We start from the raw sequence: 18,291 nt of genomic DNA on the forward strand, positions 1-18,291 counted from the left end.
CGTAGTAAGTAATGTTACTGTAGGAGAAGAATCTAGTACAAGTGATCATCGTATAGTTACATTTAATATTAAATTCAGTATAGACAGTGCCAAGGCCAGTTGCGAGAAAGTGCCAGGCTTTAAGAGAACAAATTTAAAGAAATTAAAGGCAATAGCAGGTGCAGGTGACTGGCATCCCATTGTCGAGACTTTAGATATCAATGATGCATGGAATTTTTTTTTACAGAAACTGTCAACTTTACCATCATGTTCTGTATTCCAGTGTACAACGGAAGGCCTTCCAGAAATTCTAAACCCAAATGGTGGAACTCCGACATTAAACATTGTCCTGAAGCAAAAAATCTTGCATATAAGAATTATAATACCACAAAGAGTCAAAGTGATAAAAAAGAATACGATGTCCTTCGACGAAAAGCCAAAAAATTAATTAAATGCGGTGAGAAAAACCTTGAGACACATATTGCAGGTATCAGTAAATCAAATCCCAAAGAACGTTTCAGTTTTATAAGAAGCAAAAAGGTAATAATTCCATCAATCGGTCCCTTAACCCGTCCCGTCCCGGAGACGTGAATTCACGTCCTCACATGATGTGCACTCATACCCCTGAGACGTAAATTAATGCAGCAACATTGCAAGGTCCCTAATTTGCACAATTTTCAATTTAATTTGCACAATTTTCAATTTTCACGTGTGATTTTTGGTATGTATATACGGGACACCTTCCTCTACAAGATGCCAGGCAGGGACAATGCCTTACACAGCATGACCTCTTCCCCCCCCTGCATGCCCTTTTCTCAGCAATTCACCTTTTATCAGTGACCTGGCCAGTAAAGCCATGTCATGCCACGGTATGAAATTCAGGGTCAGAGTGATTCCCCAATCAATGACAATGTGGAGGACAAACATTAGAGGAAGAAACAGTCAGAAATGATGATCAGGTAATGTGGCAAAAAAAGGTCAGGAATGGTGATGAGTTAGTGAGTGAAACAATGCTTATAATGCCTATATTACCATTTGAAAACCAATATACTCTTGTACTACATATAAATTCATACCAAATAAATAAATAAATACCGTTTATGAGTGGTGTGGAATAGTTATCCTCCCATAGAACTCGTTTTCTTTGCAGCCAGCCTGATAGAAAACCCTGTAAGGTAAGGAGGTACTCCTACCTGGATCGAGTATTTTAAACCTCAGGTGAGCGATTTCTTTATGAAATTTCGATGTTTCTCACCAAAAGCGGATGTTTGAGCCATAAAAAAATAGGTCCAAAAATGTTGGGACTGGGGCGTACCACTGCCCAGAAAACGTCGGGATGGAGGGGGGGTTAATTACAGATAACGGAGAGCACAATGATGATGAAACTGTGATGGCAAAAGTTCTTAATACTTTCTTCGCGTCAGTATTTACAATAGAAAATATACATACGATTCCTACTGTTTCTCCCATGCCTATAGAAGAGGGCAATATAATCACTGACATTACAGTTACCGATCGCGACGTAATGCTTGCAATAAACATATTAAAAGAAAATAAAACACAAGGACCTGACAAAATATCGTCACGTGTATTGAAGGAACTACAGAATGAAATGCCAAAGCCTTCTTCTGAAATTTTTAACTTACCACTTAATAGCAGGAAGGTGCCACATGAATGGAAACTTGCTAAAGTAACGCTAATATTAACCCGTCATGTCCCGAGGTTTTCCGCACCTCCGACATCCCCCAGTCCCGAGGTATTTTCGATTTTTTTTTTGGGGGGGGGTAAAACCTTCGCTTTTGGTGAGAAACATCGAAAATTCATAGAGAAATCGCTCACCTGAGGTTTAAAGTGCCCAATCCAGGTAGGAGTTCCTCCTTACCTGAGTGGGTTTTCTAACATGCTGGCACCAAAGAAAACGAGTTCTATGGGAGGGTAACTATTTTATCCACTCATAAACGGTATTTATTTATTTACTTGGTACGAATGTATATGTAGTATGACAGTATATTGGTTTTCAACCAGTAATAAAGGCATTATAAGCATTGTTTCACTCACTAACTAATCACCATACCTGACCTATTTTTGCCACACTACCTGATCATTATTTCTGGCTGTTTCTTCTTCTAATGCTATGTAAACATTGTCCTCCACATTGTCATCGATTGGGGAATCACTCTGGCCCTGAATAACTTTACTAGCCAGGTCACTGGTAACAGGTCCTTTGCCAAGATAATGTCATGAGGGGGGGAGGGGGGAGGTTATGCAGTGTAAGGCATTGTCCCTGCTTGGTATCTTGTACAGGAATAGAGGAAGGTGTCCCGTGTATACATACGAAAAATCACGTGCGAAAATTGAAAATTGTGCAAATTAGGGACGTTGCAATTGCACGACGGGACTGGCAAATGCGATTCGTTGCAACGTACCCATACGTCGACGGGATGGGGCGGGTTAAAAAAGGGCAACAGAGCCCAACCAGAAAACTACCGCCTAATTAGTTTAACATTAGTGGGTTGCAAATTGCTTGAAACTCTTATCAGAGACAAGTTCGTGAAGCACTTAGAAACAATCTCATAAAAGATTCTCAACATGGTTTTCGTAATAATTGCTTCTGCCTCACGAATCTGCTGGACTTTTTCAGTGATATACTGAACATGTATGACGAGACTAAATGTGTTAATGTGATCTACCTCTGTTTTCAAAAAGGCTTTTGACAAACTTCCACACAAAAGACTCCTTCAGAAGCTAAAGTCACATGGTTTCAACGGCCGTTTTCTCGGGTGGGTAGAAAACTGGCTCACTGGATGAAAGCAAAGAGTTGTAATAAATGGAAAAGAGTCAGACTGGACAAAAGTTACAAGTGGAGTGCAACAAGGTTCAGTGTTAGATCCTATTCTTTTCTTAATATATGTAAATGATATTGATGAAAGAATGTGTTTTAAGATTTCAAAATTTGCTGATGATACTAAAATGGGTAACAGAGCAGATACAACACTGCAAAGGCAACCAATTCAGAGAGATCTTGATCAACTGTTTAACTGGGCCTAAGTCTGGCAAATGGATTTCAATATTAATAAATGCAAAGTGCTGAACATTAGCAGTAAAAATGTAAGAGCAAGTTATAGCATGAATAATGTCCAACTTGATAGGGTAAACCATGAAAAAGACTTAGGAGTTATAATAAACGATTTGAAACCAAGCACACAATGTACAGAAGCTCTGAAAAAGCAAATAAATTGATTGGATTCATAGGCAGAGCATTTGAATATAAATCTGATAATATCGTCCTCACTGCACATACACCTTAGTATGCCTGCACTTGGAGCATTGCATTCAGTTTTGGTCACTGCATTATAAAAAGGATATGGAAAAGCTTGAAAGGGTGCAGCAAAGGACGACAAAGATGATACCTAGATTGAGAAATAGGCCGTACGAGGAACGTTTAGAAGCCCTGAATCTATTTACCCTGACAAAACGGAGGATACGAGGAGATTTAATTCAAGTATTCAAAATATTCAAAGGACATGATAACATGGCTGTTGATAAATACTTCACAGTTGATCACTTGAATTATGCTAGAGGCAAAGGGCATAAAATAACTGGCAAATGATTCCACTCGCATGAAGCTAAGCATTTCTTCTTTAATAGAGTTGTAAATGTATGGAATAAATTACCCTCCACTGTAGTAAAATGTAATACAATACAAACCTTTGAAGGTCACCTGGATAAGTATTTGTCATCTAACCCCTACCTTAATATGTTTACTCCTGAATAAAACACTTGTGTATAATTTATTTTATTTTTTTTTATTTTTTTTTATTTTTAGAGCCTGGATGAATTTATTAAATGCAAATATAGTATATGTACAGACTAGGATATGTACAGATAGCCCTGTTATTTCCCGTGGCATGCCAGTGCCATTTTAAAACGGTCTGACATAATGGCGTGGCCAGTGCCAGTGCCATTTTAAAATGGTCTATAATAAAAAACTTCACTGTGACTGCATTTTTCAAGATTCACGAGTAAACATTGGCAGGCATGTAAGGTAACTACTCCTCTACCATCCCCCAGGCTGTCAAGGCCATAGACTCACTCATTTCCCCCCCTCAAGCTCGTTCTGCCTCACTCTGCCTGTGTGCCTCACTCAGTGCTGTACATAGTGAAGGAATTTTGTAAATACTTTCATGTAAGTGTAAGTTGTAAATATTTTCTTGTAAGTGTAAGGACTATAATAGTGAAGTCAAGTTTTAAATACCTTCTTGTAAGTGTCAGTATTGTACGTAATGAAGTCAGGTTGTACCTATCTTCAAGTAAGCGTAAGATAATGCATTCACAGTGAGAAAGACATGCAAATTGTGATAGATGCTGAAGTAATAAGTGATCAGAAAAGTGTACTGAACATTGCTATGCCTTCCCAGCATAAATACCTGAGTATACCTTACATAGAAAACGGCTTTCTCTCACGTACGTGGTGAGCGTGAGAGAGCGGCTATACCTGTACGCAAGTATGCAGGACTCAATAAAACCCATTTCCAAGCCTTGGTGGGCATTTTAATGGTGAAATTCGTTGTGGCACGCGGCGGGTTAAGGGTCACTACTCATACTTTCTACCAGTGATGGGCTGTGGATCACTGAGGGTCCCTGTTAGTTAAGTGGCCACTATCATTTTTTTTTTTAATGGACCAGGGGTTATTGCTTCAGGAGGTGACTTGTGTGCTTGTCCTGCATGGGAAAGTTCCTAGTGGAATGAATGGAGCTGGGGCCTGATAGACTGCTGCCTACCTTAATAGCACCAGGCAAGGCTGCCGCACCGCCCCTGAACATCCAAACTGTGCACTGTGCAATTTCCATGCTGTGTCCACAGACACCCCATCAACTCAACGTACCTGTACATAGTGACATGCATTAGTTATTTATTTATTTGATTATTCATTTTACTGTACTACTTCCTCTTTCAGGTTATTCATACTGGTAGCTTATAGATAATGTATTATAGAACGTAGCTTTTCCTTTTCAGTCTTTCCTATGAAATTTCCATGTCAGTTTTTCCATGCTGCATGGTGGTTTTTCTCACTTTTTCTTGCAAGTTTTAACTGGAGGGTTTGGAGGCAGGAAGAGCCTTCTTGCATGTCACTATGTACAGGTACATTGAGTTGACGGGGTTTCTGTGGACACAGCATGGAAATTGCACAGTGCACAGTTTGGACGTTCAGGGGTGGTGCGGCAGCCTTGCATGTAGAGTTAGACCTCGCAGTCATAGTCTACTCTGTAACAAACAGCCTCGAAAGGACCATAAGATCTTTGCTGTTTGGTTTCCTTTGTACTCTTTTGTACTCCTTTGTATACAGCTGTTTTCTAGCATGGACTTATATTCCCACGACCGTGTAAAAACATTATGACATATTTCATCAATTATTTATTTTCCCATGGACCCACTTTCCTCGAACCTTTTTTTATTTTTTCACCATGGCCTATATTCCTCATGGACTTATTCCTCCTCAAAGATTAATTTTCTCCCTAACCCCTCTGGTACGCAACTCTCCAGCCTTGACTACCTCCCACGATGCCAAAACAAGCCTATTTTTATACTTCCCCGAAGGTTAAACAATTTATGCCCGATTTATAGAGCTTGAATTTACACACATGAAAACTCAAACCCCACCCTCGTAGACCCAACAGTTATCGAGCTATGGCCAGTCAAAGTTGATAATAGTTACCTGTCGCGGCCCAGGCAAGAAAGAAAATATGCCGCTCGCACCCGTTTTCTTCCCTAAAATATGTACAAAAATCACCAAAATCAATATTTCTTGGTGTGTATAAATCTTATAAACCATTGTAAAGTGATTAGAAAAAAAATACAATGGTCACAAACCACCCCCTCCCAAAATGATAAATAGTAAAAATTACCCTCCCCTCCCCACCCTCCCCTACTCTCCCTTCACCTAACTTCCTTTCCCCTCCACCCATTCTATTCCCCCCTCCCCTCCCCTCCGAGCAGTCAAATATACCTCAGGAAAATAAAATTTCGAATAAAGACAGGCAAATAATTATGTATGTATGAAAAAAGTACAGATATAAATATCTTTATTTGTAACAGCAAAATAGCTTAAATACACTAAAAAAAAAAAAAAAAAAGAAAATACGCCATAATTGACTGGTACACATCACCTGGTAAAATAGGCAGGTAACAAGGATTTTTTTTTGTTAATCAGAATGCTAATTTGGAGACAGATAGGCAGAGACAGAGCTGAAACTATAAACAAGTGATAAGGAGTGTTAACATATGTTCATAGATATAAAATGTACAAAGAAATACATATGAATGAAGAAAATACGCTATAATCTTTGACAGGTACTCAGTTATGTCCATAGGCGGGTAAAGTAGGCAGGTAACAGGGATTCCCCCCCTTAAAAAAAAAAAAAAAAAAAAAAAACATAAAGTATTTTTGGTATGCGTATCTGTATGCAAAGACACGAATAAAACACAGGTAATGATTTAAAACACGCGACATAAAGCGTAAAAATTACTCAAAGTATTTGAGGCCGGGAGAGGGGTTAAAGATACTCCGTGCTAGGGGGTGGGGGATGGTAGGGCACGGAGGGGGTGTACGGGGATGGAGGGATGGCAGGAGACCACCATCAGACACAAAAGAAGGGCCCCAGTAAAGTACAAAATCAGAAATAGAATCAGAATTTTATTTCCATTATTAAAATGGCTATTCATTACAAAAAGAGCATATATTAAAACCTACATTTACATATATGTTTATATAAACATCTGTATAAACATACATATACATACTGTAAATGCCAATCTATGTAAATACACACAAGTACACGTGCAGACTTATACAGACGCCTACACACACACACACACACACACACACACATATATATATATATATATATATATATATATATACTGTAGGCCTACAGTATTTACGAACGTGTTGTCATAGCAGTGGGCATTAACATTATCAGTAGAAATGTTACTGTTTAAACTGGGTGACTAAACAAAAAATTTTCAGCTGTTTTCTAAAGGAATATATTGTATGAGTGCTGGAAACATTAGATGGGAGACTGTTCCAGAATTTAGGTCCAGCCACCTTAAGGGACTTTGCTCCGATGGTAGTGTTTGTATTGGGGACGTATATATGTTGTTGTTGTCCTGTTTTGGTAGTACTGATTTCTCATACTTTAGGGAGCGAGAATTGCCAGTTCGGAGCTGCTTCGTTTATTATATTTTAAACTGCTATTCCTAGAGAATACTTATATCTCTGATGAAGTCTTAGCCACCCGAGGTCTTTTATCCATCCATCCATTGCCAGACTCCATGTATCCCAAACGGGGTGGTCAAGGGCTTAGAGTTAATTGTTTTACAGGGAGGGGCACTAATCCTCCACCAACCCCACTTGACACGTAGGGATGCCAACAGCATCTGGTGTTCCCAGGCGGTCACCCATCCAAGTACTAACCAGACCCAACGTTGCTTAACTTCGCTGATCGGACGGGAAGCGGTGTACTCAACGTGGCATGGCCGTTGGCTGCTGCTTCGTTTATTATATTTTAAACTGCTATTCCTAGAGAATACTTATATCTCTGATGAAGTCTTAGCCACCCGAGGTCTTTTTTACAGGGTGTAATATGATCATATTTAGAGATACCACCTACTGCTACTTTACCAGTGAAGTTTTGAAGTTTTTGTACCCGTTCGAATTGTGTTAAGTTTGTCGCACCCCATAATGTTAAGCTATAATTGATAATACTTACCTTAGACAGCTAACGTGGGGTATCAGAAACCCCCATCCCCGAAAATTAATTTTAAAAAATATGAGCATAACGTCTACAGATCTGTCCGTCTCATTACCTTCCTGTCTAGTGATGCTCTTCATGGGGATGATGGGGTCATAGATGTACTGTACCTGGCTCTGATTTTGCTCTATAGGGCCACTGGGGTATGTCATACCCCAGGTTACCTATAATGTAACCTCAGTTAAGCCCTCTTGTGATTTATTTAGTGTAATTTGCTGTCTTTCTCCTTCTGTATACAGATGGTCCCAACATCGGTCTACTGGAGGCCACCCAAGGAATCATGATATTACTTATCAGTTTTGCAAGATTTAATTTTATAATTTGTTTACCTAATTTTTAATCATTTTTGTATAAACTTTAAATTTTTTTCAATTAAACTATTTTTTCTGGCCCTATTTAAAGATAATGGGTTGAATTATTTGTGTATTGAAGCATTTTGAAATATCTCATACGGAAGTATTTTTGTTTTATTTTTTTCCGTGGGGTACGTCATACCCCACGTTACCTAATATAGTAAAAAAAAAAAATGGCTACCTATCCAGGGTTAATACTGGTGACTGTACTACAGTTATTCTTGTGGTCTTTTCAAAATTATCCTTTATGCGATTAATGTACATAGGAATACAAAAAAAACTTTTTTACTCATTTTGTCAATATGTGTGTTGAATGTAATATAGTATTATCAAGGTACACACCTAACTTTTTAAAGGAACTGCTGGGAAAGATTTGGATGCCATCAATCTGCATGTGAGTGTCTCGTGGGATCCATGACAACAGTCCACTCGTTCCTATAGACATACACTGGGTTTTATTGGTGTTTAACATTAAACCATTAGTGTGATAGTATTCTTTAGCACAAGATAAGGTTGACTCGCATCTGTGAATTATTTCACTTATATCGTCAATGCTGTCAGTGTGGATAAATTGAGTCTCATCTACGTATTGTACTATATGACAGTCAGTTATTAATTGTGAGAGGTCATTAACCCTTAAACCGCGGGCTTGTTTTGCTTTGACTTGCGGCTCCCTCGGGCATATTCGCGCTCCGACAGACTCTCTAAAAATATTTGCCAAAAATAAGTTATTAGTCCTCGAATATTAAAATTAAATTTGCCTATGGCACATACCTTCAGCTTTCTCCTGGGATGTTTGTTGAGCCTTCGTCGAGTACCATAGGACTTGTGGAGACCTCTGAAGTTGGGTAACGAAGTCTCCACTTTACACTTCCTGACAACCGGTAATATGATTACCACAGCCTGATATTATCACTAGAAACACTATTCTATGATTCTCAAATAGTTTGGAATCCATACTCCAAAAAAAAAAACACTGTGAAAGCAATGAAAATTACGAGGGCGTATGACCTTCCCACTTGTGATCGTTCGCCGCTGGTGTTCTGTCATTTATTATTCATAAAACTCCTCACACTTTATATTTCTATTACTATATAACACTTATATATATCAACAGTCTTTATCCATAAATTTCCTTCAGTAATAGTAGTTTATTGTCACTGTAGGCATTCAATTTCTCTTTCAGTAAAATACGTAGCATTCACTTGCTCGTCCTGTATACAGGTAACTCGCACGGAACACGAGGGTTTCGTTCCTACCGTGCAGCGTTACAGGCGAAATCGCGTATATTTAAACTACTCCGTATTTTGCTCCCTAGACCCCCCAAATGTGTTGTTTTGCTGTTATCTGTCACTGGTAATCACTAGGAAGCACTTTAAGTGGTTAGAAGGTTTATTTAATGTTATAACTCACAAATACAGTACTCCAGAGCAAAACTTCAACACACAAATACTGTACGTAAACACAAGGAAACATTCCGACGCCGATCATAGGTAATCATATAAATCAGGTTAACTGGTACCAGTGCTTTATTTAATGCTTTATTTTTTTTGAGTGCTTTAACTTACAAGTACATACCAGAACAGTACATATTTAACTTAGAAATGCAGTACTGTGGAAAAGCTGTTCAGCAAGTCTTTAACGAACAAACAAAAAAGGCAATATTCCGACGCTGATCATGGGTAATCATATAAATCAGGATAACTGGTTACAAGGCTTTATTTAATGCTTTAATTGCTTACAAGTACATACCAGAACAGTAAATATTTAACTTACAAATACAGTACTGTAGAAAAGCAGTACAGTAAGAGTTTAACGAACAAAAAAAAAAGGTAATATTCCGACGCCGATCATGGGTAATCATATAATTTGGGTTAACTGGTTACAAGGCTTTATTTAATGATTTAACTTTATTTAAGTGCTTACAAGTACAGTACATACGAAAACAGTAAATATTTAACTTACAAATACTGTACAGTACTGTGGAAAAAACGAACAAATAAAAAAGGCAATATTCTGACGCCTATCAGGTAAACTGGCTATAAGACTTTATTTCTTGCTTTAACGTTATTTAATAGCACTTTAAGTTGCACATAAACTTACCAGAACAGTACAGTACTGTAAATATTTAACTTACAAATACTGTACGGTGGAAAATTGTCAGCATTCCTACACCTTCTTCGGAGTTGGCTTATAACCAGAAGTGGATGGCTGGGGCTCTGGGCCCGTACTTATAAAAACTACATCATAGTTAGATGAAAGTCATAAATGTGAGACTTAAGGAGCACCTTATCATAACTAAGTCGAGACTTTGTTAGGTCGAAGTCACAAGCTGCTGAGTTAGCGGTTGGCGCTGCGTAGCACTTGAGAGTTTCGAAAAATGAAGAAAAATCTAAGAAAACAACAGAGAAAAGATGCTACAAAAAATCAGAAATTACTACGATATTTTCTTAAATGTTTTCAGGGTAAAGTAAACAGATTAATGTCATTTTTTGAGGAATTATTAATTTACCGCTTTGTGTTGTGGACGAGGACATGTTGCCTCTCCACACCACCCTGTAAACAAACACCACCACCGCCATCCAAGCATGGAGAACTCCAACAGTGTAACAAGCAAACGTTCCAGAAAGCAAAATTGGACCCCCGATGCCACATATAAGCTGGCACAGTTGTATCTTGAGAACATACACGTGCTGAAGGGGGTTAAAGCCTTGTTTCTTGCCGTTGGTCTTGTTAGTGTCTCCCGCACCAAATCGGTCACAAAAATTATGCCTGCACGGTCCAAACGATATCTCTTGACCAGTTCTGCATCACTTAGTTCGTTAAGCACATCTTTCCTTTCACGAAAACGTCTTGGTTGGCGCTGGCGATTTTGTTGTTGTTGAGGTGCGGCGGCCATCTTTATTGTTATGATCGAGTCATAAGCCGCGTCCGAAGCGCTATAACCACTCGGGAGGGGTCTTAAACTATGACTCAGTTTAAGTCGAACATAAGGACTTATGACTCGCTCCTATGAATTTAGGACAGACTTTCGCCTTATGACTCAGTCTTAGTGTTTTATAAGTACGGGCCCTGAAGACTCTGGTGCTGAAGGGGTTCCTGATAAAGGTGCTGAAGGTGTTGAAGACGAAGGTTGGGAATCTGCTGGAGCCATGGGACATCGTGACTTAAGGAACATCGTGATAGGGAGCTGTTTCCTCTGCCTCTTCATCTGGTCATACAGCTCCTTGTATGCCTGCATCCCTTCGTCAATAATCCTTTTAAATTTAATACTTCGGTCCATGTTAGGGTCATTCTCTATGGCAATATCCTGGAGAATACGGGCTTGGCTGAAAAAGTGGGCAAAGGAATCCAGGGTCCACCCACTAGGGGAAGCTTGTTCCTCGTCATCGTCATGACTATCTTCATCTTCCTCAGAAGACCTGACAAGCTCCTGAAGGTCGTCATCTGTCAGTTCTTGCCGGTGCTCATTTATATGCTCTTCAACCTCCTCCTCCAGCATGTCAGAGAAACCCTCGCCTCTGACACTCCTAGCCAAATCGACGATCTTTTTTATTTCAGGACCGACCTCGGGGAAGCCCTTGAAATCCTTCACGACCTCGGGCCACAAAGGCCTCCAGCAGGCATTTATAGTTTCACACTTCAGACTTCGGCATGCTTCGTCGATGTACGTGATGCAGTCTGAAATCTTGAACTGCTTCCAACATTCAGTAAGTTCAGCATTGAGGTCGTCGTCGATGAATTCTCGAATCCTGGCAAAGGTCAAACGGGTGTAGGCTGCCTTGAACACTGCTATTATCCCTTGGTCAAGGGGCTGCAGTATCGAAGTCGTGTTTGGCGGAAGGAAAAGAACCTGAACATTCTCATTCACGTCCATGAGGGATTGTGGGTGGCCTGGGGCATTGTCAATAATCAGCAGGACCTTGAAGGGCAACTTCTTGCTCTCGAGGTAGTCCTTGACATCCGAGACGAAATAGCGCTCAAGCCATTCTGTGCTGATAAGGCCCGTCACCCAGGCCTTTTTATTGAACATGTAGTGTACAGGAAGGTGGTTCAGGTTCTTCCCCTTTAGTGCCCGAGGTCTCTGCGCTCTGTAGACAACTGTTGCTTTAAGCATATGTCCTGCAGCATTGGCACACAACATGACGGTGATCCTGTCTTTCCAGGCCTTGAACCCTGGTGCCTGTTTCGCTTTTTTCTGGATATAAGTCCTGTTGGGCTTCTTTTTCCAGAACAGGCCCGTTTCATCCATATTGAACACCTGTTCTGGAAGGTAGCCTTTCTCCATGATGATCTCCTGCAGCTCCTTCGGGAATTCTTGGGCGGCGCCTATGTCAGCAGAGGCAGCCTCACCAGTAATCTTGATATTCTTAAGGTTGAAGCGCCTCTTGAAATTTGCCACCCATCCAGGGCTGGCAGTGAACTCCTTTTGATTCTCCACAGGAAGTTCAGCCCGAAAAGACACGTAGAGGGATTTAGCCTTCTCAGACAATGTGGCGCCGTCCACAGGAACTCTGCGTTGAACCATATTCTCCAGCCAGAGACTCAGAGCCTTTTCTGTCTTCACCAGGGCTTTGTCCCTGGGGAAAAAGCACACTTTCGCTGTTGTGGGGGTCAAGTCAGAGTAGGCCTTACGAATCTCCTTCTCCTTGGCTCTAATTGTGCGAATGCTGGACTCGTTTCGTCCCACTGCACGTGCTGCACTACTCACAGACATACCTAACCTTAACTGATCTAAAACTTTCACTTTCTCAGCAACTGTCAGAGCACTACGAGACTTTTTAGGCTTACCATCCTCAACAGCACTGTTAGATGATCGCTTAGGCATTATTCACAGAGCAAAGGAGTCGGAGCACGGGATAAAGTCCTACTGTACTCGGGAATGTCTCACTCAATGACAGGGTTGCCAAGTTGCACCATGCTCTGCCCGTGGAAACCCAACTGAAAACCAGCCCAAAAGTAGCCCAACACCAATAATTATTTTAAAAATCCTCTTATTATGCAAAATTAGTGTTTTATATTAATAAGAGAAAATCCTCTCTACTGCAGCAGTGCTTGCTGGCAACGAAAATTGGGATAAAACAAAACTCTCTCCAGAGTCTCCGCACTGGCTGCATCCACTGGTCCCTGTGGGAGTATTAGGGAGTCTCTCTCCGCCATATGTTTAAACGCTCTCTCTCTCTCTCCCTCTCTCCCTCAGTAGGTCCCGCCTAGATCGTTACATAATCAAAACAAACCACGTGCTGCGGTGACGTTCGAGGATTTGATCTTTCAAAGGCCTCTTCTGCGTTAATTTGTAGTTTTCATAATGGTTCTTTAATCTTACGTTGTCTTATATGTATCCCAGCCCTTACCGTGTATAATTGCGAGCGCGTTCCGTGAGATCGTGTTCCGTGCGAGTTACCTGTACTAGGATTGAGAGTGAATGTCACTTTCACCTTCACTCTCATAACTCATAGTATTCATACATGCTAGAGTGAAACTCACTTTCATTAGTCCTAGTATATATACTCATATTCTTATAATCCTACTCATTTACATTTCTGTTTACATTCTCTATTTTATTTACATTATTTACATTTCTATTTTATTTCCAGTGTTAGGCAATGTCACTTGCAGTAACTTATAAAACTATTTTCCACTGTTCACTTATATTTACATTCATTGCTTTCACTTGCTGTTTACACATTATTTACACATTATTTTCATTTCCATTTGCACTGTTTTACTCACCAGAAAGATCGTAGCCACTCTCTATCATTTGTCAGCCCTTTACCTCTTTCCACACTAGGTTTAGTAGGGGGTAAAGGTCACAGGGCCCTTTGCTTGGGGCTAAAATGCAGCGGAATTTGACAGGCATGAATCCAACGTACTTTCACCTTGAAAGACAACAGTAAACTGATGGTGGCCTGGCTAGGGTGAGTGCAATACTGCAAACTTCAGCCTTGTGAGACCTGTTAATATATAGCAATGAAATGATTGGCAGGAAAAAAAGACAATACCTAATTAATTAGGTAGTTCCAGGTGAATGTAAATATCACTTAGGCTTCTCCCTTCCCTCCTTATATGTACATTTATTACAAGAACAGATTATACAGCATATTTCATGGGGAAATAAACAGCGAAAATTAGCGAACGAGTGCACGTGAGGTGTTGTCAGGTGATAATTAGCCAATTCTAGGCACTCTCACTTACCTTATTTCTTTCTTGTAAATATTATTTGATATAAGAATAGGGCATAGGGCTTATTTCAATGGATGCAATCAGTGAAAAATTCCAGGGAAGATTTACTTAGCATAGCACGGCCGGGCAGGCGAGAGGAGAGGGTAATGGAGGGGAGGTAGGGAGGGGAGTCAAGAACGGGGAGAAATGGCTAAATTGTCAACAATGGATGGGAGTACAGATGAGATTAGGAGTGCTGACTAGTGTTGGACACTGGCAGTACTGATAGATGATATAAGCCACCACTTGAAAGCCCGAGCGAATTCAAAATAACACAGAATCACAAAAGTGACGCCCTGCGGTATGATCCCTTGCTCCCAAGCGTCACGAAAGTGATGCCCCACAGTTAAGGGGTTAATCCTAGAAGGGTATCCTGGGATTTGTGTAACAGTAAGGGTAGGCTATTGTCGGGTCTGTGAGACCCAATAGGAAAAAAAATTAATGAAACTTCATGTTTGCTCAATTTATTGACAAGAAATATTACACAGTAACATTGACTTATATTTTACCTGATTAATAAGCAAAATTGGAGGAATTCAAGGTTTAACCCGCCCCATCCCAGCCAATTTTCCACCACTGACCCCCCAATCCCAGCAGATTTTGGATTTGTTTTTTTTTGGCTCAAACCTCCACTTTTGGTGAGACACGATGGCAGATCACAGAGAAAGTGCTTACTGGAGACTAGAAATGGTCAAAACAGGTGAGTCACCAAACACCTGATACCGTATTCTGTAAAGACGCTCAGCTGCTGTCCTGTTTTCTGTGATTGAGGTGCATATTTGAAATCAATCAGAATTGGTAGATATTTATTAATTTGGAGCAGAATAACATGTAGGACAAGAATATACTGGTTTTCACACAAAAATAAAGGCGAAATAACCATTGTTCCATTGAGTGAACATAGCAAAATTGCCCAAATCGGGCACATATGATTCGCTATGACTGATATTCAACATAAATTTCATTTTCTCTACTTACATAATACTTTTCCACTATCATTATACCAGTTTCCACTTTATAGAACTGTTCTCACATATTTACAGGCCTTACGATTATATTTAGCTTAATATTAATGCATATTTACATAGTGAGCGAACTTGCTATGACCGGTGTTTCAACTTTTCCACTATATGTTCGTCAGACTTTGGGAAGATAGCTGTATTTGTACATAGTGAGTGAACTTGCTATGACTGTTGTTTCAACTTACACTCTTGTTTTTCAACTTATATAATACTTTTCCACTAACGTTACACCCGTTTCCACTTTATATAATTGTCACATATTTACAGGCCTTACTATTATACTGAGCATCATATTATCGCATATGTACAGTTACCTCCACTTCTAACGAGTACAGTGGGTGGTGTGTTTGGTGAAATGTGGCACCACTGTGTTTGTTTAAATCAGAGTAATAGTAATTGAATGGGCAGACCCGGCAGAGCTTCCCCTCCGCTACAGTATCTAGTACCCACAGAAACTATGCTTTATCAAGTCATACTTTGTCTGCAAATACAGGAGTTTGTCACGTATGTATAGCGGAAGGTAGAAAGAAAAATACTGATGCCATTGGCTCCCACTGTTTCTCTGACAAGAGATCGCTGTGAGACGAGGTGGAAAAGAGGGGAGGGGGGAAGCATGGTGGGAGCACATGTAGTGAAACTTTGTCATGTTTCGTTTAGAAAGATGAAGGGTGTGATTATACAGATGTTCTGAGGTTATTGCTTACTCAATTTGCAATAACGTGTATTGATGAATGTTGGAAACTTAATGTTTGTCAAACAATGTGGTGAACAGATGTAGTTAACCATAAATGTTAGAAGGTGTGAAGTTCAGTGTCTCGAAACGTGGTTCACCTGACTCTAGTGAGTGTGCGACTCAAATGCTGAAACATTTTTGTGGCTGAACCAGGGTGGCCATAAAAATGATTTGTGATTATCAATGTGACACAACGGTCGTGCCATGTTGTGCATCATCTAGTCTGTTTTATTGCGAGGAAAAACAATCATCAGATTCGCAAACCATGGTATAAGTAGATACCCTGTTGCATAGGATTATAGCTACTTAGAGTGTTGGACAGCTATTGGCTTGTTGTGCAAAAATGTTGTGCAGTCATCGTACTGATGGATCACCTGGAGGTAATGAGATTATTTGCATAATGAATGCATATCTTGTATTATAATAACTGAAATAACGGTGTTACGGATGTCCAGACCATAAAATTATAATGTCGCTTTCTTCGAGGTGCTATTCGTTAGTCTGGATAGCTGTGACAACATCCACAAACATTGATCATCGTATATTATACTCTCTTTAAAACATTCATATACTAGTTTTCATACAAGATCCGACACATTCAGGCCCTCCTTAGCTCCAGACGCATTATACTATTTAATCGTGTTTCTACATTCACACGCTGTTCATCCTGAGGAAAACATTCCATTACCATTAATGTTTGTTGGCTGTCTGCCATTATAAACCGAGGTTTTAGTATTTAGCCACGGCTACACAAAATATATCGGTGGCGTGGTGCTGGTGGGAGAGTGTAAAATAGCGTATAGTCTACGTGTGTTTGTGCAGGGAGTCTGGCAATACACTTCACCGACTAATTCACACTGATGCCAAGATAGCAGACAAAGTCGCAGTCTTCGTGACAACACTGACTGACCATTGAAAACACTTTCACATCCCAGCAGTCTGAATGAGATCCTGTTTTCAGCCAATAGAAACATTAAGTAATACAATGAACAATGCAATTAACTATGTAAAGCAAGGAGTGTTTTATGCACCGTGTCATCGTACAGGGTTATACAGTATAACACAGCAAAGAATAAGATGGACCTACAGTAGGATAAAAGTTGAGTATTGGTGGAGAGTTCAAGTAAACTTAAGCAACATTGGTGCACCAGCACCTGGATGGTAAAACTCAACCGCTGCGCTTTAGGCAAAATACTCCCGGGTTCTGAAGCTACCCCACGTCATCCAGTAGATTTACACAAGGTCATTGATAAGACTGCAGTCTCGTCGTAATGATGCAATATGATAAGGGAATCAATATCAGGTTTCGTTACTCATTATACAAGGAAGCGACGGATTTTGTGTGTGTGTGTGTGTGTGTGTGTGTGTCAGTGTGAGAGAGAGAGTCTCTCCTTTTCTCTTTCCTTATAACTATCTATCTACCTATTATCTATCTATCTACCTATTATCTATCTTTCTACCTATTATCTGTCTATCTATCTATCTATCTATCTATCTATCTATATATATATAACAAAAGAGAGAGAGAGCGAGATTCTCCCTCTCTCTCTCTCTCTCTCTCTCTCTTTCTCTCTCAAATAGCCTGTAAACAAGGAGGCTTGTTATTCACACACTGTCACGGGTGGGTGATATGAGGCTACCGTCACTGCAGAAAGACACCCACGCAATGCTGGGAACGCTACTAATAAAAAGTAGCGGCGCTCCCATTTCCGTTACTAGCTCGTAAAAGTAGTGGCGTTACTGGTTTCGCTACTTGATACGAAACGTAGCGGCACTCCCGCTGCTTTGGATAAGAAAGAGGTACACGAAGGAATGGTTAACAAAAATCTGTGATGTAGCAATACACTATATACTGTTTTGATAATATTGGTCAGTCTGAGTGATTATGTTGTGTATCAGTAATGTCAGTATCTACTTATATTGACAAAAAAAAAAAAAATCATACATGTCGGTGTCACTTAAGCTTAGAGCCGAAGGTACAGGAAAAAGCTATTTACTGTATAATGTAACAAATGTTCTTTTACATTGTTACCTAGTATACCTACTGAAAGTAACATACGTAAATAAAAGGCAAAATAATGTGGCCTACCATTAATATTATATAGATTTTTTTTTATTTTTAATGATACCTATTTAAGATATGTACGAAAACGAAGGTAAAAATGAACTG

At 39.9% G+C, this 18,291-nt stretch overlaps 1 non-coding gene across 1 annotated transcript; it reads right to left on the reverse strand.

Annotated features, from left to right (window-relative positions):
- Positions 1-7,405: 7,405 nt before the first annotated feature.
- On the reverse strand, positions 7,406-7,524 carry LOC145411300 (5S ribosomal RNA). Its single transcript, XR_013899409.1, has one exon. It is a non-coding gene; the product is annotated as a 5S ribosomal RNA (ribosomal RNA).
- Positions 7,525-18,291: the final 10,767 nt, after the last annotated feature.

The sequence above is a fragment of the Coenobita brevimanus genome, chromosome 88, assembly GCF_032717465.1.
Source record: "Coenobita brevimanus isolate Jiangsu-jjx chromosome 88, ASM3271746v2, whole genome shotgun sequence".
Taxonomy (NCBI): domain Eukaryota; kingdom Metazoa; phylum Arthropoda; class Malacostraca; order Decapoda; family Coenobitidae; genus Coenobita; species Coenobita brevimanus.